At 43.1% G+C, this 22,127-nt stretch overlaps 1 long non-coding RNA gene across 1 annotated transcript; it reads right to left on the bottom strand.

The window, feature by feature from the left end:
* Window positions 1-14,212: 14,212 nt before the first annotated feature.
* Window positions 14,213-21,632, bottom strand: LOC143283665 (uncharacterized). Its single transcript, XR_013055427.1, has 2 exons — window positions 15,047-21,632; window positions 14,213-14,946 (listed from the first exon to the last, which is right to left on the bottom strand). It is a non-coding gene; the product is annotated as an uncharacterized LOC143283665 (long non-coding RNA).
* Window positions 21,633-22,127: the final 495 nt, after the last annotated feature.

Raw genomic sequence — 22,127 nt, 5'->3', positions numbered from 1 at the left:
AACCAGACTCGGATTTTGGTTCTCATTCACGGCCCAGTTTCAGACGAAATCGTGTTGTCGGTAAGTAGTTGTGGACAGCATTCAAAATTAGAATCAGAATACGGTTTTGATTCCGATTCACGATTTTCATTCTGATTCACACAATCTTAAATTCACCGGGTCACGATTCTGTGCTCGTTTTGTTCCACTGAAAAACACTGAGTGTGGTTGCGGGACTGGACAGGCTCACTGACTCTGTGACCCTTTATCTCATACTTCTGAGACGTTCAGCTTCGTCGATAGCCCTAGCTAGCCACCCTTCAAGTGAGACGCCAGAGAGTGTGTGCCGCACTGACACACACTGTCAGTCTCGGAATATGCTGTGCGCGCTTTAGTTTCAGTTTTCAGGAGGCATGTGTCAAAACGTGCTGACTGATCCACATACGATACACCACGTCTGCTGGAAAAAGCAGTTATGTTATGCATATGTGGGTGTATGTGTGAATGTGTGTCTCCATGTTTTACATTTATTTGCTTATTTATCATCATTGTTGTCTTTTTTATTTAATTATCTATTATTATTATTACTTTTTAATATTTTATTTATTTATTTATTTACGCTTATAGTTGACTTCATCAAGTTTTTGCCCCTTATACATATTATTAGTAGTGGTAGTAGTAATCTTTTTATGTATTTATCTATTATTTATTCACCTCTTTGTTTTCTTTTTCCTTTTTTTTTCCCTCAAGGCCTGACTAAGCGCGTTGGCTTACGCTGCTGGTCAGGCATCTGCTTGGCAGATGTCAGTGGTGTAGCGTATATGGATTTGTCCGAACGCAGTCAGGTGACGTTTCCTTGAGCTACTGAAACTGAAACTGAAACTGCTGGAAAAAGAAACAAACAAACAACGAAGCCACATCTTTTCATACACCCAACACGCTGACCAGACCTGGAGTATGTGTCAAACTTTAACATGTTGTGTGCGAAGCCGGGTGGGGGCATCTGTTAACTACCACCACCACCGCCACCGCCGCCATCACTGTCACGATCACAGCTCCAGGGACTGATCACAGATCTCCCTATCGGGTTTGGCCCGGATGGGGGAGAAAGTAGGGAAAGGGGTGGGTGGAAGAAGGGGTGGGGGGCTGGGGGGGGGGGGTGCGATTGTCCACTGCTTCTAAATAGATTGAATAAACTTGGTGGGCCATGGGGCGTGGACGGTGGGGGTAGGAGGGTGGATGGCCAGGGGAGTGATGGTGGGCGAGAAGGGAGTGGGAGGCAGGAGGCGGTGTGCTAATTTTGTGGTGTGAGTGTAGGGGCTTACTACGGTGACAGACAAAGACTCCAACTCAGAACCACAAAAACATGGTGATGTGTGTGTGTGTGTGTGTGTGTGTGTTTTACAACAACAGCAGACTCTTCACGTCTTAAAACTTGTATTCGTAAAAAGCAGCAAATTTTCGCTGTAAAACAGCTTCTTCAGGCAAGGGCACTGAAATGAAAGCTTTCCAGGCTGGTAAAATAGCAACCTGTGAGTAAAAGTCAGGTAAAATCAGGTAAAACTGGGCAGGTGTATATATATATATATATATATATATATATATATATGTATGTGTGTGTGTGTGTGTGTGTGTGTGTGTGTGTGCCACGGTGTGTGTGTGTGTGTGTGTGTACAATGAGAAAGAGAGACAGACGGCGTATTTCTATCGATTTCTACTCAGGACAGCAGACGGTGACGATGTTGAATGGTGTAGATGTGAGAAACAGTTCCGAATGCTGCTGACTCATTTTCATCACGACCCATCTCGAATCAAAGTGGCAACAGATGACCGACAGCCTACTGTTCTGATTTGGACGCTGACTTGAAGTCTTTCACTGAGTCATGTGGCCGTGACGAAGCGCTTTTGAATAAACGGCTGTCGATTCCGATTTATCTGTAAACGATTTGAAACATAACTATATTATCCCGTGTCGCACAACCATCCCCACTCTACCCCATCCTCCTTTTTCTTTTATATATTTTTTCCTTAATTAATAAGCGATGTGACGGTTCAGCAGAATCAATATTTTAGAATCATGTGAGTTACCGAAGCCTTGCATACCTACATCAGTGAAAATGTGTCATCTACAAGCACTGGGAGTGCTGTTGTTGCTTCGTCAGTGTGAATCATTTTACTTTCAGCATCACTTGTTTCTCTTGATAAATTAACGACTTCCCCGAAACTGTCGAGCTCCAATACTGATACGCAATTTTCTTTACTGTTTGTATTTCTGTTTACTCATCTTCCCTCTTGTATTATATTATATGGGGTAGAGTGGGGATGTTGCCAAACAAACACACAAAGAATGAGGAGATTGACAAACCCAAGCAGCCAACAGACAGCACAATCACCACGCCTACAGTCATCACCAGCCGACAAAGATGGATGGTGTTCTCCCACAACGCTGAGAATTACGGCCCCTGGAGAGAGGGGAGGCAACTTAAAAGGCTTGGCGCCAGTGCCAGTGGCTGTGTTGTGCCGTGCATCGCCACCGACCAATGAACGGCCTCATGTTATCATGGGGTTTCCATCATGTGACCTGCAGACAGTGATTTCCATTCAGCAACATTCTTTCTTCAGTTTTAGTGGCTATTATCAGCTAACTGTTGGTGAAAAAAGAAATCACTTTCAACCAAAGATAACCCGATAAAAAGATATTATTGTAATTATGTTTTATTCAAAAACAGCAACAAAAATAACGAATAAAAAATAAATAAAAAAGAATCCCTCTGGCGTTTTCAGGTCTCCAGCTCTTCCTGCTTCCGTACCACAGTTCTATAGCTTTCAATCAGTGACAACTGAAATCAGCCTGCAGTGACTCAAGAGACTGCCAGGGTTTAGTGGCACGGTGGAGGGATAATAATAATAATAATAATAATGACAGTGATGATGATAATAGTATTTGTATAGCGCTGAATCTTGTGCAGAGACAAATCTAAGCGCTTTCACACCAGTCATTCACACGCATGCATAACTCTAAAACTGAAGACAAGGAAGAGGCAGGGGAGGGAGGCTATCTTGTGAAGAGGTGGGTTTTAAGGCCAGACTTGAAAGAGCTGAGTCCGGAGACCTGACGAAGCGAAAGGGGGAGTTCATTCCAAATGCAAGGTCCAGAGACAGAGAAAGAACGGCGTCCCACATTGGAGCGTTTGAATCTTGGTCTGCGAAGAGTGGATCCGAAGCCGATCGTAGACTGAGAGCGAGATGGAATGTAGAGGTGAAGGCAGCCAGGCGAAGCCAAGTGAAGGATGTTTTGAGAAAGGGAGTGAATTGCTCCAGGGAAGGAGCACAAGTTATCCTACCTCTGGGCTGTCGAGTAGTCTACTGTGGGAGTGTGCCGGGCAGAACTTAAAAGTACGGTATTGAGAAGTATATGTTCTGTTTGTAAGTCTGTGGAGTTGGGACAGGACTGTTCTGGCGGTACAGATTGTTGTGGGGTGGTGGAGATGTTGAGAAGGGGGCATCATAGGAGTCCTCAGGCGCCCACGGAAGTTAGGCAATATATAGATTTTCATAAGTCCGTGACTCAATGGCGCCATTTTTCGCCTTTTCAGTTCACTGAGCACTGAGTAGGGAGGGAGGGAAGGAGAGGGGTCGTCAAGTGTTTTTGTTTCCACTTTGACAATTTCATCCTTTTGACAAGGAGGGTGGGGGTTGTGTGTGTGATTGGGAGGGGGGGGGGGGGGGGGCGTGGGGAGTGCTGGGGGGGGGGGGGGGGGGGGTTGTTGGGACAATACTGACATGAACGAGCAGCAGTAATGAAGACAAAAACAGAACACATGTGAGAAAAGAACCAGCAAACGATTAACACTGATACGGAGTCCCTTTGCAACTGAAAGCACACACACATACGCACACACACACAGTGAGCGAGCGAGCGAGCGAGAGAGACTGAGAGAGAGACAGAGAGAGAGAGAGAGACAGAGAGAGAGAACGTCGCAGAGAGACTGTAACGTTACATTTGAATACAAATAAGATAATCACACAGACACACGCGCGCGCGCGCATGCACACGACACACACTAGGCTGTTCACACAGGCATACACACTTGCATTGGTTATTTAGCACAGGTCGAAGACACTTGGTGCTGATAGTGGTCAGGTCCTTGAGGTGCTTGTCACTGGGTACGGCTAATGGTCCTCCTGGTCTTCTGCGCCATTAGAGGCTTTCATCCATACCTTTTACCAAGGGGATTTAGAAATGTCAAACTCTCGCAGATTTTGTGTCAGTAAAAATTTCAATTCAGGCTTTCTCTCTGCTGGGTCTTTTTTCACATAGCCCTGTGCATGTATCAAGTGGAGTGATGGCCTTGAGGTAGCGCCTCCGCCTAGGAAGTAAGAGAATCTGAGAGCGCTGGTTCGAATCACGGCTTAGCCGCCGATATTTTCTCCCCCTCCACTAGACCTTGAGTGGAGGTCTGGACGCTAGTCATTCGAATGCGACTATAAACCGAGGTCCCGTGTGCAGCATGCACTTAGCGCACGTAAAAGAACCCACGGCAACAAAAGGGTTGTTCCTGGCAAAATTCTATAGAAAAGTCCACTTCGATAGGAAAAACAAATAAAACTGCACTCAGGAAAAAAAAAGAAAAAGAAAAAAAAGGGTGGCGCTGTAGTGTAGCGACGCGCTCTCCCTGGGGAGAGCAGTCCGAATTTCACACAGAGAAATCTGTTGTGATAAAAAGAAATACAAATACAAATATACAATGTAGTATTTCCGTATGTCTGTGTAGACATTATGGTGCGCGCGCGCGTGTGTGTGTGTGTGTTTGAGAGAGAGAGAGAGAGAGAGAGATACAGAGACAGAGAGGCCGAATAGGCTGTATGTTCACTGATACGGACAAGTGTATTACCATGGTTGTATGTTCATACGGACAAGTGTATTTCTCTGGCTCTAAGTTCACACGGACGGCTATAACATTTATACGGCTATGTGCCTTGCAGGCAGGTGGTGAAATTTGGACTTGAAAATAGTCCGGGGATTCAGTACATGTCACAACCTCCCGGGGCAGTACGATCCTGTCTGGGGGCAGTACGATCCTGTCTGGGGGCAGTACGATCCTGTCTGGGGGTGGTCCCGCTGGAAGAAAGACCTGTGGCTGTCTGTCTGTACTGGGCCGGAAAGCCGTCACTGCTGGCCCTCTGTGTTCTCTCTCGAGCTCAGCCTAACTGATGGTTTCGGGCAGGTAGTTAGACTGTAATTGTTACTGAGATGTGACAGTGATGGGACCTGGAAAACATCTCAAGGCGAAACGTTCTTCGCCATGGTTGGCTGTTTTTCATTAAGGTTTAACGTCAACATCCACCTCAGGAAAGATCGCCGACCGTGACGGGGACTATAACTATCCCAGAAAATCCAGTGGGGCCAGGGGGAGGGGGAGGGGAGGGAGGAGGGGTCGATTTGTCTAACACTGAACACCATGCAGAATGATAACACGGTCAGGTGGACAGAGAAAAATGACAGTTTTTAAGTCAGGTGTCTGTGGTTCGAATTCACATTTTCACAGCGACCGTCGACGCTCATCCATCCGAAATGAAACGACCCGAATGTTTAGTCAGAATGGGCCACATCCCCTTCTGAAGGTGATCATAATGCACAGACTGCGACATTTATAACGAACACAAAGGAAACGACCTCATAGGCAGTGATGTGTTCACAACTATTTAACGTAAAATGTGTCATGATCAAAATAAGTTAAGCGGTTCTTTTATTACATTAGCGCACTTTTTTGTATTGTGTTGCATTGTCTTGTGTTTTGTCACAACATATTTCTCTGGTGTGAAATACCTTCTGCTCTCCCCAGGGAAAAAGTGTCACAACAACACAGCACAACTTTTTATATATTTTTTATCTGCCTACAATTAGTGTATAAGTTTTCTTGTCAAATAGGGTTTTTCTATAGAATTTTGCCAGGGGCTGGAATTCATGGGGGACTGTGTTGGTACCGGTGTCTTACCATTCTTGCCTCTCTGCCTTGCACACAGTGAATCTCCAGCTTTGCAGAGTGTGAGTGTCTTCTCCAGAATCGGATGGACAAGAAGTTAGTGTGCATGGCTTCTTGAATCTTCTTGCCGCTGATAATAATAATAATAATAATAATAACAAGAAGAAGAAGAAAATGAAATGCAGGGGCTTATACAGCGCAGTACCCATTATCTTAAATGGGGCTTACCGCGGTTTAGAATAAAATATACAAATTTAATAATAATTATGTGACAGTCATAAAATCCCAACACAGGTAATACCACAGTCTCGGCACATCACATTGGCCCAAATCACACCAAAAATGTTGTCAGTCGTCGGAGAAAGCTGAGTTATTTGGCTGGTGACCTTCCTGTGACTGTGTTCCAATGGCTTTGTGTTTTCACAACCTGTATGTCTCTATGTGCATGTACTTGCGTGTCTTCCCATTAGTCTGTTTTTCACATAGTCTTTAGAATAGTTCCAGGGACTCTTATTCGACCTTATCCCCTTACAGAGATTTTGTAAAGAGCTTGCTATGTTCCGAATCTATGATTATACACGACTTCGTGTTATACACACGTGCGTTTCTATAATTATGGCTCTTTGTTTAAACACCAGAAATGCTCTGTCTCTCTGTGTGCGTCTCTCTCTCTGTCTCTATCTCTTTCTGTCTCTCTTTGCCTCTCTGTGTGTGTGTGTGTGTGTGTGTGTGTGTGTGTGTGTGTGTTTCTCTCTCTGTCTCCCTCTGCCTGTCTGTGTGTCTGTGTCTCTTTCTCTGTGTGTGTGTGTGTGTGTGCCTCTCTCTGTCTCTGTGTCTCTTTCTCTGTCTGTCTGTCTGTTTGTCTCTCACACACACCTCAAATACTTGCATTCATTCAATCACTAACACATACACACAAACACACACAAGAGGCGGAATAGGCGAGAGACAGACAGACAGACAGAGAGAGAGAGAGACAGAGACAGGCAGACGTGCCTCCAACGAACAACAGATTCCTGCAAAACAATGACGCGGCGGCGAAAACCAGACCAGACAGAAAAAGTCCTTGGTAAAAGTTTCTGACAACGAACTACACAACGTGATCACACTGGTCGAAGCGTGGAGAAGACGCACATGTGAAGCCTGGATTGAAGCCGCACCCCCAGATGGCGGCTTCTGCACCCAGTGACAGCTGAATGCTAATCACTCCCTTTCACGCCCTGCCTCTCTTCAGCGTGTGAGGCACACACACACACACACACACACACAGCTTTCATTCAGCCACGCCGAACAAGCGTGTATGGGTCTTTGATCCACATCCCAGCACCGCAGTGCCAACGAACCGAGGCCACTGTAAAAGTGGAGACAAGAGTTCCGCCACGCCAGGCCTCAGACCCTCGAACAAGGGAACTTACACAAAACCAGGACCCATGCACTGAACAAGTGGAAGTTAATCAAGGGCGCTAGCCAATAGGTTGTTTACTCTCAACTCCGCCAGTGGATCATTAACGAGCCTTCCCACCTGTCTGGAGCCCCACAGACAAAATGTTAGTGACGTCATCCCTGGCTGTCCAATTGGATAATTGGAGTGTGTCTGCGGTCCTGGATCGGTCTTTCGGTGAAGTTTAGTCAAGTGAACACGTTCCTTTTTTCTTTCTTTCTTTTTTTATTTTATTTATTTAATATCAAGATAGATGAATACTTACTCTCTGACCCTCTTTCTGTGTGTATGCTTCTCTCTCTCTCTCCCTCTGTGTGTGTGTGTGTGTGTGTGTGTGTGAGAGTTAAATTCACCTTAGACCTGAGCAGACACTAGATAGAGATAGAGAGAGAGAGAGAGAGAGAGAGAGAGAGTTCACCTTCAGTTGACCTGAGCAAAGAAAGTTTCTGATGCAGCCATCTTGACTGAAATAAAAAGCAAAGAACTTGGCACAAAAATTCAACAAGGGTTATTCAGTTGAACTATCAGCAGTAACTATTGAAACATCCATCAAGACTGGCCACAGTCCAAACCATTTACCCCAGGCACATAGCAACAATTCTCAAGTTGCCCTCTAACGCCGGGTTCTGTGAGCAATCTAGTAGGACAGTGACTGGTTTCCACTGAAGAACCTAATCAAGGCCGGGAGTAGAGGCTGACGTAACAGCTCAAAAGAACTCCCAACTGAGCGTGACCAAACCAAAATTGGCTGGTGGCGTGAAGACTGAATGGCTGAAATGGCAAGCGCTGGCCGCGCCTCTCTAACTCCGCTATGCTGGCTGTAGAGTGTGGCCTGTATCCTCCAAAGAGTGCGATTTGTAACTTCTATTCAGTTTTACCGATAACCGCGTGAACTCCCGTTGCCCTCTGCTAATGCAGGTCACGGGTATGCCGTGTTTAGGGATGTCACGGGGCTGAAGCCTTTGTCGCTTTCAGGCAGTCCCCCTTCTTTTCTTCCCCCACACAAACGAACCCCGGTGTATTATTTTGTTCTTCTGCACACGCACACTCACGAAAGTTTCTGTCCTGAGGAACAGTGTCTGTTCGGCTTGAAGCGACAGTTAGGTTGTTGTGAGTTGTGAGTGAGAAGTGGGACAAACATGCAGACAGAAAGCACACTGCAAGAGCAAGAAACAACCCATACTATACTACGGAAACTCGGACTGAAACTCACCACACGGAGACTATGAAATCTGGAATAGCAGTATTCTGGAGTGATAATAAGAAAGTGGACAAGAGGGACGAGAACAACAAGACATGTAGCTGTAAAACACAATGAGATGGAGAAAATATGAGGTTAGAGCCCCCCCCCCAACAAAAAAAACAACCAAACAAACAAACAAAACAAAACAAACAAAACAACAACACCACCAAAACAAATAAATAGATATATGTTAAAAAAAAAGAAAAAAGAAAAAAAAAGTTAGCAGTGTACGATAACCAGTCGATGGGTTAAAACCAACGAGACAATAACAGACTGCCAGTGTCATAACGCACGTGGAAATGGCTCGTTAAACCAGTCGTCAGAATCCAATGTCAGTATCGGTCCGATTACTAACTGGGAACTGGTCAGTGTGTTTTGAAATCTGAGAATTACGATCAGATGATTTTCAGGTTAAACGTATCTCACTACAGTCTATATCAATAATTCTTGCTACCGAATCAAAACAACGCCTCAACTAATATCTGTATGACTTCTATTATCAAGTTTAACTTGAGTAAAATCATCACAAAAAATGAAGTGGTCGAACAAGTAGACTCATACAAATATCTTGGTGTGATAATCGACAATAAACAGTCTTGGAATGAAAACTCAACTGCACTCATTAAAAAGAGTAACAGTCGCATGTACTGTCTTAGAAACATGAAATCTTTTAATGTATGCAAGCAGATGCTCCAAATGTTTTACACATCTGTCGTCTGTAACGTTTTAACATATGGAGCCGTGTGCTGGGGGGAAATTTGACCAAACATGACAAAGACAGGTTGGAAAAAGTCATTAGGAAAGCAGCTGGGGTGGTGGGTATAAGACAAGACACCTTTAGCAACATGAAACTGACTGACAGACTAATAACAGTTTTGACAGACGAAAGACACCCACTACATGATGACATTAACAGCAGAATGTCAGGCACAAGTGGTAGGTTCAGAGCTCCACACACAAGAACACCTCGCTTCATTAATTCATTCATTCCTACAGCCATTTGCGCACACAATCAAAACATCCAATACACAAACTCATGAGTGAACCCCCCCCCCCCCCCAACCCCCTCGCCACAGCAACACCTGAACTTCACCAGCTTATGCGTGCATGTGGGACTGAGTGGGTGAGCACGGGCAAGCGTTTGTGTGTGTGATCGGAAGTGATTTTGAATTATTTTCTCATTTTTCTTGGATTTCATGTATCTTAATGTTAATGTACTAATCTTATTGGCATGACATATGTTATGTGCGTGCATACGTGCCTACATCCATGTGTATGTGTGTGCATTTTACTTATATATTGTATTGTCTTACCTAGCTGTGTGCCTATGTGTATGTGTGTGAGTGTGTGTGTGTGTGTGTGTGTGTGTGTGTGTGTGCGCGCGCGCGTGCGGAGAGACCGGGAGGAATTTTGTTTAATGTCCCGTCACACATATCGGTGATTGAAGATAGTTAATTTTGTGAACTGAAGTATTTATGAATACATTTGAGTATTATTGGTTAGAAGAGGTGGGAGATGTGAATGAATGGAGGGTTGGGGGAAACTGGGCAAATGAGGGTGAAATTCGAAAGAAAAAAATCTAAATACAATTACAGAAAATTACTTAAAGGACTTCGCAAAAGAGAAGTCGTTAAACTGACAAGCGAAACAACTGATAATGAATGCAAAAAGTCAAAAACATCAACGTTCTCAGTCACTCGTGAAGACACTTTCGTGTACATAAGGCTTCATCAAGCTACAGTCAAAAGTTATATGCTTAATTGTCAGGTTACTAAAGCATATGCACTTGACATTAGAACAATACTTGGTCCGTAATGAATTTGATAATAGTCTGAGAGCTAAACTCAGAATTGGTCTGCGAATCGGACCAAAGTATGAGAGAGTCAACTGACAAAGGTTTTAGACTTGAACTCAAGCACCTATGAAAGTCTCTTTCTAGTATATTGGTGTGTGCGTGTGTGTGCGTGCGCGCATGTCATTTTAGTAATATATACCTTTTTGTTGGATGTTTTCATTTGTAAATATTGTTGTGCAATACCCTATTGTCTTAACATGTGTATGTATGTGAGGGGAGGGGGGGTTGTCTATCGTCAGCTATTGGGAATTCTTATTTGACTAGTTTTAATCTCTTCTTATGTTGCGCATGATGATTTTATGCTAGTGTTTACAACGGGCCTGTGACTGCACAACTTAATTTCCATGTGGATTAATAAAGTGTTTTTGATTGATTGATTATGGATTGAAAACAGGTGGAGTCTGTAATAAAAATGAACGATCCTTATTTGCTGACTTAAAACACAGCCACTATTATACAGATAATATACATGTCATAGATTCAGAATTCTGATCATTCTGATCAAGAGAATCAATCATCGATGATTCTAAAAAAAAAAATCGTATGCCTTATACAGCTGGGTGTTTGCTGTATGAACACTGACTTTTCAAAGCCACATACTCTCCATACAGACTCAATGCTTAAATTGTAACCAGACTTATCACAGTGTCAGTATTAAAAGTCAGGAAAGCCTTTCTCTTTTGTGGTCAGCATCATGCTGATCCCTTGCTACCGAGTATTAGTTCATACCTAGGTGGGGTGGCGGCCTAGTGGTAACGCTTCCATCGATGAAGCGATATAATCTGAGCGCAAATGTTCGAACCCAGCACTCGTCTCTATTTTGAATGATGGATGCTAGTGATTCGGGTGATACGACGAACCTCTGAGGTTCCGTGTGCAGCATACACTCAGCGGCGCGCGTAAAACAACTCGTGGCGATAACAGGGTTTTCCATGGCAGAATTCCGAAGAGCAAAACCGCGTTCATAGGAAAACAGTCTGTAGGCAGAAAACAGGAACTTAAAAATCTCGGAGGCGCTCTCACTGCAGCGATGTGCTTTACCCGGGGCTGAGCAGTCCGAATTTCACACGGAGAAATCTGTTGTGACAGAGTAACGCAATACAATATTCAGATCTGCAAGGAGGTGTGCACAGCCTACAATGATTCTGATGAGTGACATTCACCAGACTGCGGGTCAGTGGTTGTGGTCAATCACTGCTGACCAGGCAAGACATGGGTACGTTGTGAGGTCCCTGGAGCCTGCAGGGAGGGAGGAAGGACGATCATTGATACAGGTATCATCTCCACTCACATCCACAGTGTTATCATCGCTTAACCCGTTCACTTGATTATCGTCTTTCAGGTGAGAACCTGGTGGCAACAAACACTCTCCCTTCCTCGTGGAGTGGTCGACCAGTGTTTGGGGAAAAGATAGCACTGGAACTGCCAAGTCTCACCACCTCCCAGGATTAACCCCCATTGCTTTCACTTTTCCATCTCGTTGCATCACGCTTATTAATCCCGGCATTAAGGGCGTGTGGAGGGACTTTAACCTTCTACAGAGGCAAGCCAACCAGCTGTTCTTCACTTGTCCCAGGTATCTCATGTGGTGACAGATGGACAGACAGACGGACAAACACTGGGACGGTAAAGGATCGTCAGGACAGATTGAAAATCACGTGAGTTTTGACCCTTGAAAAGACACCAAGTCACATGACTTCCTTGTGATGGGAGAGAGAGAGAGAGAGAGAGAGAGAACAGAGACACGTCTCCTCTAAACCATGCAGACCGCTTTAATGAATTCCTCAATATCACTGTTTCAAGAGAAAAGCGACCTCAAAATATGTTTCAAAAAGGAAAAAAGCTACCATCGAAATATATTTCTCTTTTTTTTTCTCTCTACACTATGCCGTCATAGTCAATTTAATCAACTATTTCACCATATGATCAATCATAAATTGTAAACAATGATGCATTATGGTGTCACAATTTTAACTGAAACCCAGTTTTAAAAACAATAACATTATTCGGAATATCATAGTTTCATAAGAAAGAAAAAGCGACCCTCCTGATACGGTTTCAAAAGTAAACAAAACTGAGCGGCCCTCTCATTCGGTGTTGTGCGTGCTTTGGGGCACGAGAGTCGTCCAACTTTCTTATATCTCACAGACTGCACCACACGGTATGTCTGTGCCCTTGGCTTCGTCGTGAAAGACTGTCACTGCACGTGCCGAATCTGTGTTACCGTGTGCCGTGCCGGATCAGCTGGTCGTCACGCCGTGCGTCGCTCAGTGACAGGGGTGCAGAGGGAGGGGGGTGGTGGGCATTACACAAACATGTTTCTTGTCAGCGGAATAAAGCTGACTCGGAGGTGTTGGCGAAAATAAACCTGGTGTCGCTACATGTCCACTTGCCATTCTCTCTTGGTTCCGGTCTGTGTTTCTTCAGCTCTCTTCTTGTCTCTGTATACCTGAGACGAATACTTTCGTCAGTACACAGCAGCACTGTAGTCTGAGTTCAACTTCTGCATCAGGGCTGACCGGTAGGTGTCTGTCCGAGAACGACGACAGTTTGACCGTATCTGCCATCGATTTTGAAGAAGGTAAGCCTCATGTCTTGCACAACTGTGTTCAACATGCTTTCCAACGTCCAATGGAGTCCCTCAACTGGTTTGTTGGGCCAAAAAGATTTCTTCACAAAACTGTAACAATCTACAGCTGGAGATCGGCGCGTCTTGCTGGCTGACAAGAGAGAGAGAGAGAGAGAGAGAGAGAGAGAGAGATTTTCCCAGTAAAACTAGCGTATGAGGACCGATCAGCTCGCACGACCATCTTTACAAAGAAGCAGAATCTGGACCTGAGGGGCTCCTCACAGGCAGACCAACACACAGTACCCGTATCAGTGGAACTGACCGTATTATTGGGTCGCCACTCCCCAAGGGTCAACAGATTACCCGTCCAAACAGTACTTGACCAATGCAGGTATCTGTTACCCGGTCACAAAACCCGTCTCACGTCCCAACACAGCAATCTAGTTGATGCCCCCCTGACCCACTGGAGACGGAGACGTGTCTCATACTGGTATCTACCCCTCCCCCACCCGTCTTCGCCGTTGAGGAAGTGAGCCTGGCGTGTTGGCTCTTTCCCGCTCCATGAACTAAACCGTAGATAGCGAAGATGGGTGTTGCTGTGCTCTAATGGCTGTCCCTCGGTTTCGAGGAAGAGGTGACTGTGGAGCTGTCTAGACAGACGGGAGTGGGTCTGCAGGCCAAGTGTGGACTTGCAGAGCTCTGAGTACACAGGGCACAGAGAGTCTGCTGATGTTGTCAGCTGTCTGTAATGTGTGTGTGATAGAGAGAGAGGGAGGGGGGGAGTGTGTGTGGGTGAGAGAGAGGAGAGGAAAGCGCGTGTGGGTGTGAAAGAGAGAGAGAGAAAGTGTGCGCGCGCGTGTGTGTGTACAGATATATGTATATATTCTTCACATCACACACAGGAAAAGCACAATGTGAAAAGAAAGCTGCTGGGTGGAAGCCAGGCTTACTGATGGACCGGAGATCCTTTCTGGAGCATCCATCTCACACAGGCCATCAGTGCAGAAAAAGATACTTTCATTCAAATTTGGGCCCTCTCTTGCACACACACACAAACACACACACACACACACAGAACTTCACACAGTCAATCTCATTTCAGAATAATAATCCATTCAACACCCCAAAACAGAATTCATATGAATCCAGTACTTATTTATACCACAAGAAAACAATAAGATTGTGACACCAGAAAAATGCGATACACACCAGTGACCATACACAATTAGAGAATATGCAGGTGACAGTTACAATGTCACAGGATTAGATTGAGGAATCTGTCAAATCTGTAATAAAACATATTTCTTTGAAAACCTTTCCAGACTTTTAGTTGATGAAAGTTTGATCACACAGCTGAATGAAAAGAATCAAGAGTATGAGAAAATTTGGAACAGTAAAATAATATCAACAGCAAGATGGATCAGTTACAGTGAGAGAATATCAAAATAACATGCAACCTTGACAATTGGAATTACATTACTGTCTGTAAACACTACACAATTAGTGATTAAAGACAACAAAATCAACAGATGCAGACATACAAAATGAAGTTAAAACTTTATATGGAAAGTTGAAAATATAAAAAGGAAACAAAAAAGGCAGAAATTCACAGTCTCAAAGGTGCCTCATGCACCAAAACAATCTATGATTGATAATGTGCCTAGTGCACCAAAAGAATAGAACTGAAAATGTGCCTAATGGAGTAATGCACTATAAAGATTTTACTGAAAATGTGATTTGCCGAGTGCACTAAAAGAATTTACTGAAAATACGCCTAAAGCACTATGAGATATCTTACTGAAAATGCACAAAAGGAATCTTACTGAAAATGTGCCAGTGCCTTGTGCAGAAAAAGAATCACTGAAAATATGCCTAATGCACTAAAAGAACCATACTGAAAATATGCTTAATGCACTAAAAGAACCATACTGAAAATGTGCCTTGTGCAGAAAAAGAATCACTGAAAATATGCCTAATGCACTAAAAGAACCATACTGAAAATATGCCTAATGCACTAAAAGAACCATACTGAAAATGTGCCTTGTGCTCGAAAAGAATCACTGAAAATATACCTAATGCACTATAAAAGAACCATACTGAAAATGTGCATTGTGCACTAAAAGAACCATACTGAAAATGTGCCTTGTGCACTAAAAGAACCATACTGAAAATGTGCCTTGTGCACTAAAAGAACTATACTGAAAATGTGCTTTGTGCACTAAAAGAACCATACTGAAAATGTGCTTTGTGCACTAAAAGAACTATACTGAAAATGTGCTTTGTGCACTAAAAGAACCATTCTAAAAATGTGCTTTGTGCACACAAAAAAACTATACTGAAAATGTGCTTTGAGCACTAAAAGAACCATTCTGAAAATGTGCTTTGTGCACTAAAAGAACCATACTGAAAATGTTCATTGTGCACTAAAAGAATCTTGTTACTGAAAATGTGCTTTGTGCCCTAAAAGAACCATTCTGAAAATGTGCTTTGTCCACTAAAAGAATCTTGTTATTGAAAATGTGCTTTGTGCACTAAAAGAATTTTGTTATTGAAAATGTGCATTGTGCACTAAAAGAACTATACTGAAAATGTGCTTTGTGCACTAAAAGAACTATACTGAAAATGTGCTTTGTGCACGAAAAGAACCATACTGAAAATGTTCATTGTGCACTAAAAGAATTTTGTTATTGAAAATGTGCTTTGTGCACTAAAAGCATCTTGTTACTGAAAATGTGCTTTGTGCACTAAAAGAATCTTGTTATTGAAAATGTGCCTAATGCACCGTAACATCTAACTGAAAATGTGCCTCATGCACCATACAATTCTAACTGAAAATAAACCTAGTGCACAATAGGGATCTGATTTAAAATCTGCCTAGTGCACTATAAAAATCTCATTGAAAATATGCACACTGCAGTATAAACATCTTACTGAAAATGTTCTTTACAGACAAGTAAAGAAAAGGAAATATTTCATGAGGAAATGACAATAGTTGACAAAAGTATAACCCACTGAAAAAGTAGAAAAATGGAAAAAGCCCAGGCACTTATAGATTCTGGACAAAAATCATTGCTTAAAAGTTCTCCATGGAGAGATAAGGACACTTAATTCATTGTTCAATCTTTCATCATTTTATGAAGCACAGGAAGTGGGAGAGCTTTCTATGACACAAAATGGAAGTTTTGATTGTCTGGCTCTCCGTGTCTCTTTTCAGAGTGTGGTGTGTAAGATAGGATCCGCATGCACCTTAAAAACGAATAAACTGAATCCTGCCAAACTCAATTAGTGAAGATCAAACTGGTTTTATGACCAGTTGGCCTAAGGGAGATAATGTGCGATTAATTTATGACTCAAAATTGAAAGAAAAGCTTTTGGTTGGAACATTTTCTGTTGGAAGTAGAAAGCTTTTGGGGAGAATATTTGTCAATGAATTGAAACTTTTCACACAAAAAGTTAAGGGCCGAAACACTTGACTGAGGGGGGTTTCTTCTGTGAAGACCTTGTACTGTGCAGCTCTCCCTACATTTTATCACCATTAAAAAAAAAAAAAAAAAAAAAAAAAAAAAAAGGAAGAAAGAAAGAAATCAAATCAGCACTAATTATTAAAGGCAATACCATGCAATGGTAAAAAATAGAAACAGGTTGCAGAGCATTACATGTCTCATATATTTCAATTGTTGAAATTTTGGCTTTGATGGTAAAAGAAGATAAAACAATAAAATGAACTTTATGATTATATTTTATTTATGTATTTTTAACATACATAAGAATGGTCATTTCAAAGGCTATGGTGCTTATACAGTGAAAACACTTTCTTCTAATTCTAACAGTAACATTTAAAAAAAAAGAAATTGATAAGAAAGAAGAAAAACGCACAGTTTACCTTAACCCTCAAAAAGTGACAGTTCCAAGTTTCTTTTAGAAATGAAGAAACATTTTCCTTAACTTAATTTATATGTCAAACATAACAACAACATATAAAAAAAACCACATGCATACAAACAGAACAGCAACATCAAAACCATGTCCATATTGAAATTTACATACAAATGACCATTTTTGCAATTAAAATTAAATGATTTTCATACTGAACAAAAGGCTTTTTCCATTCTCCAGGCTGCAGCGAAAGAGAACGTCTGTTTCTTCAAAAGAAGTCGGTTGACTTATTGTCTTGAAAATATAATCTGTGCACAGGTTTCTGACCTTTTTAATCTTCAGTTTCTGCAAATTAGGAACAGCGAATCGAATTTCTAAGACCCCTATTGAACAAGACAATATTTGTACAGTAAACATTGTGAAGTAGTTTCCAGTGTGACAGTCTAAATCTTACTTTTGGGGAACATTGATCAATGACAATTTGTCAAAAGCAGTCTGTATTTCCATTGCCAGAAATGTTCAGCACATGGTTGGTCTGTTGATGGTTTCATTAGTCAATGCTGTATGATTTGAGGGGACGTTTTAAAATGCCGTTATAATATAGTCAGCTCATCTTTGTTAATGGAATATATCAATGATTCAGCAGTAAACACGCACAAGGCAGTACAGAAAGGATTGTGTTGGAACTGACATGTTGCCATTTGACCATATGTCCGACATATGTGTTCAAAAGGCACTTTATAACACCTTTAAGTAAATCTGTAAAGCAACAAATTTCTGCAGAAATCCAGTCTAAAAGAAATAAGCATTGTTTCTGTATACTATTATAGAGTTAGTTATTCCACAAGCAGTTATGGTTTATAGAGACAAGATCGCCAGAGCAATCAACCTTCAGTTTAGGCACATTACCCAGCAAAGCATAAAAAACTTTTTTTTTTTCAAAACACTGACTTAATATAACCCCAACCAGGGAATAACTTGGAGGAATAATGTGATGTGAAACAGGTCAGACTGACACTAAGAAGAGAATAATCAACCATACCTCCCCATTTGCTTGCAATAAGTTCACTGCCCATATTAGCATGAAGGACAAGTGCACTGTGTTTAAATCAGTTATCCTCAACCCACCTTTTTCAGTGTCCTTATAAACCACTACCTGTTTTACCTTTTGAAAAGAAGTATTCTTATATTCTTTTTTTCAGAGAAATTTAAACAGCACTGTTTTCAGCTTCTTGAGTGCAATGGCAAGAACCAAGGAGTGCATTACATAAACTGAGATATCAAAATGTCTTATTTACACATATTTTTACACCTATGTAAAAAGTGTTGTGTTCTGAAAGTGTTGTGGTTCGATTCTAATAGAAGAAAGAGGGGAACAGACAGGGGGATATAGGATCAACTAATAATGCACTCACTCACTCTCTCCTCACATCAATAGCAGGGCCACATGGAGTGGTTTTTATAGAGTGTTTACAATACAACACACACACTAAGCAGTTCACCCTACTTAGCAAAAGCAACACACACTAAGGCAGCACACACTGCCTACTTCAAGTACTTCCTACAAGCAGCATCTACAAGCAGTACCTACAACTACAAGCAGCATCTATAAGCAGCACACAGTAAAAAGTTCACCCTACACCTAAAGCAGCACACAGCTCAACAAGGATTTCCCTGCTCCTCACATCACTGATCAGTCAGTCACCCTGTGTCAGTCAGGTTTTCTGGGAGACAGCTAAGAACTGGGTGTGCTGACTGTTTTTTTCCCTTCCCCCAACATACTGTGCATACTAATACAAGCTACAACACTCACTCCCCTAACTAGTTGAACTGAAATAACCAATCTTTGCTTGTCCTAGTGACGCTATGTGAATGACTGACAGATTCACTGCTTGATCCCAATTCGTCCAATTCAACAGATTGATCTGATTTGCTACAATTCCACCCACTTGGCTATACACATTTTATGACGACAAGTTCACCCATTTATGTCACAAAGAGATTGGGGAGACAGGACAATACAACTCTCGGCATGTTAGCCGGCATGATCAAAGTTTGCATTAGCATAATTTCTCCCTAGCTTACATTCCAAAGTCCCGCCATCTATGTCAGCTGTGTTCGTGAAAGGGGAGATGGGGAACGACTTGAAAGACAGGCCGCCACACGGAATGTTCCGATCAGCACGGGGATTGCGGCAGACCTCGCACAACCGCACGTGTTCCTACAGCTGGGACTGGTGATGCGGTGTCGCAGACCAAAGGCGCCGACTAGGGAGTGGGCTGAGGAGGGGGGGATGTGTGTGTGTGTGTGTGTGTGGGGGGGGGGGCAGGGGGGGGATGGGGGGGGGGGAGTGGAAGGAGGGAGGGTGGCGTGGTGTCGGCACAACCTCAAAGACTGGACTTTGGATGGAGCGGGAAGGGAGATAAGAAGGAGGGGTGGGGGGGTGAAGGGATGGGGATTGGGAAGGGGACAGAGTGTGGGTGGTGGGGGGTGACACTGCTGGCACACCATAACACCTATATCTAAATTCTTTCTGCTGGATTTTTTCTGATCTCATGGACCACTTTTCCTAAAGAAGCGAAGCCGGTCCTGAATTACTTTAAAAAAAAAGCTGACTATTCTTTCTTTGGCATTCAATCTTAGATCATACAAATTTTCATTACATGTCTTTCTAGAGTCTAGCCACATTGTTTTATTTTATCTTTTGTTTTCTGAGTTTGAAAACTTGTTTGATAAGTCAGTTACTCTTTCTCAGTCAAATTTGTCCAGCATGAATATCATTAATATCATCAGCACACAGGAGTTCATACCAGTGAAACAGAACACAAAATCTCCCACGCTGCAGACTACCCATGACAACGGAGTGGATAAGGCACTGGGCTTTCGATCTGAAGGTCCTCGACCTAGATTTTTCTTCTTCTTATTCATTAGACATCCTTGATTCAAATCCCAGTGTCAGATCCAAATTCCCCACCACACCCTGCCATGAACCCTCACACCAAAGGAGATCCTGCCCTGCCCATGTGTCACTTTGGGCATGTCCAACACTGTCCTTTTCTAACCCACAGAAGCAGGACACCACTGGCTAACTGTCCTGCTGATGACAGTCTCTGCAACCTGCTGATCCAGACTGAGCACATACTCATTTCACAGTGGAGACTGCCACTGGGTCTTTCCATTCACAATTCCCAACTGCCTACACTTTGACACTTACATTTCAGTGTCCTGGGTAGTATTAACAGAGACATTACAAAAAAAAAGCAAAAATGAAAACACAACAAAAAAAAACAATAACAAAAAAACACACTTCACTTGAGAGCAAAAGAAAGAAGAGAGAGAGAGGGAGAGAAAGAAACAGAGAGAGATACAGAGTGAGTTAGGTTCACCTTAGACCTAAGCAAAGAAAGTTTCTCATGCAACAATCTTGACTGAAATAAAGAGCAATGAACAAAAATTCAGCTATGGTTATTTGTACTATCAAAAACAAAACAAAACTGCATTTCCCAGAAAATGCAAGTTCATGCAGATCTAGAACCACCATCATTGGTGTACAAACATGCAGAGACAATCCTGATTAAATGCAAACACCTATTAGTGTGGACACACGGACGCTGGTTAACAGAGGTGTAATAATCACAACACAATAGCTCACTAGCAGCAATGCCAGCAACAACCGGCCTGTGCATAACACGTCATCACACTGGCCCAGGCAGCACGCTTCATCACGCACTCCACTGTAATTCTTCCCTCGCGCCCTTCTTAGGGTAGAACTGTGGTCAAACTTCTACCTGCAAGGTAATCTTGTTTAACCTTTCAAATAAATGCCAAGTGAAACACACCATACATAATACAAAGTCCTGGAATTGAATATGTGATTGATTAAAAGAAACTGAAGTCTTGATCACTTAAAGTCTAAAGGTATTCCTACAAAAAAACAAAACAAAAAAACCTAATGGAACCAAAACCAAACGCAAAAATTCAATTAAAAAAGATGTGTTAGTCAACTCAGGAATGCACAAATTCATTGAACTGATTCTACACGTATCAAACCCGTGACTGCTTTGTACACACAAGGTTAAAGGTCCCTCAGCCTTTCACAGCCACCAGGGCAGTGAACTCACATCCACTGTGCCCAGGGTTTGACACAGGAAGGCAGGGCCCAATCCTCTCTTTCCACCACTGTAACCTTCCCCAACCAGTCAGGTATCCATTCACACCTGGATGAAGTGGGGAAAATCAGAGTAAAGTGCCTGTCTTAAGGACACAACACCATGCCAAAATCGGGGCCTCGAACCCTGATCACTGGTGAACACTGGATCACAAGTCCAACGCAAAATCGATTCTGCCATGTTGCCTTCCTATACACATGCAGTGTGTGAAATAGAACACTTGGTGCCATGCTGTGCTGGTGTACACTGTACGTCTAAATACCTTGCTCTTTCCGTTTCCCTCCAAACAGCAGAAATGTTGTCTGCTGGGCAAGAAGACTTGATCTTCCTGGGTGTGGGATGGTGGTGAAGTGTGTGTGGGTGTGTGACAGTGACAGAGGGATGGTGGTGAAGTGTGTGGGTGTGTGACAGTGAGTGACAGAGGGATGGTGGTGAAGTGTGTGTGGGTGTGTGACAGTGAGTGACAGAAGGGATGGTGGTGAAGTGTGTGTGGGTGGGCGACAGTGACAGAGGGGTGGTGGTGAAGTGTGTGTGGGTGTGTGACAGTGACAGAGGGATGGTGGTGAAGTGTGTGTGGGTGTGTGACAGTGACAGAGGGATGGTGGTGAAGTGTGTGTGGGTGTGTGACAGTGACAGAGGGGTGGTGGTGAAGTGTGTGTGGGTGTGTGACAGTGACAGAGGGGTGGTGGTGAAGTGTGTGTGGGTGTGTGACAGTGACAGAGGGATGGTGGTGAAGTGTGTGTGGGTGTGTGACAGTGACATGGGGGTGGTGGTGAAGTGTGTGTGGGTGTGTGACAGTGACAGGGTGATGGTGGTGAAGTGTGTGTGGGTGTGTGATAGTGACAGAGGGATGGTGGTGAAGTGTGTGTGGGTGTGTGACAGTGAGTGACAGAGGGATGGTGGTGAAGTGTGTGTGGGTGTGTGACAGTGACAGAGGAATGGTGGTGAAGTGTGTGTGGGTGTGTGACAATGACAGGGAGGATGGTGGTGAAGTGTGTGTGGGTGTGT

The sequence above is a fragment of the Babylonia areolata genome, chromosome 7, assembly GCF_041734735.1.
Source record: "Babylonia areolata isolate BAREFJ2019XMU chromosome 7, ASM4173473v1, whole genome shotgun sequence".
NCBI lineage: Eukaryota > Metazoa > Mollusca > Gastropoda > Neogastropoda > Buccinidae > Babylonia > Babylonia areolata.
The sequence above is the reverse complement of the archived record's forward strand: the minus strand, read 5'-3'. Positions and strand labels throughout refer to the sequence as shown.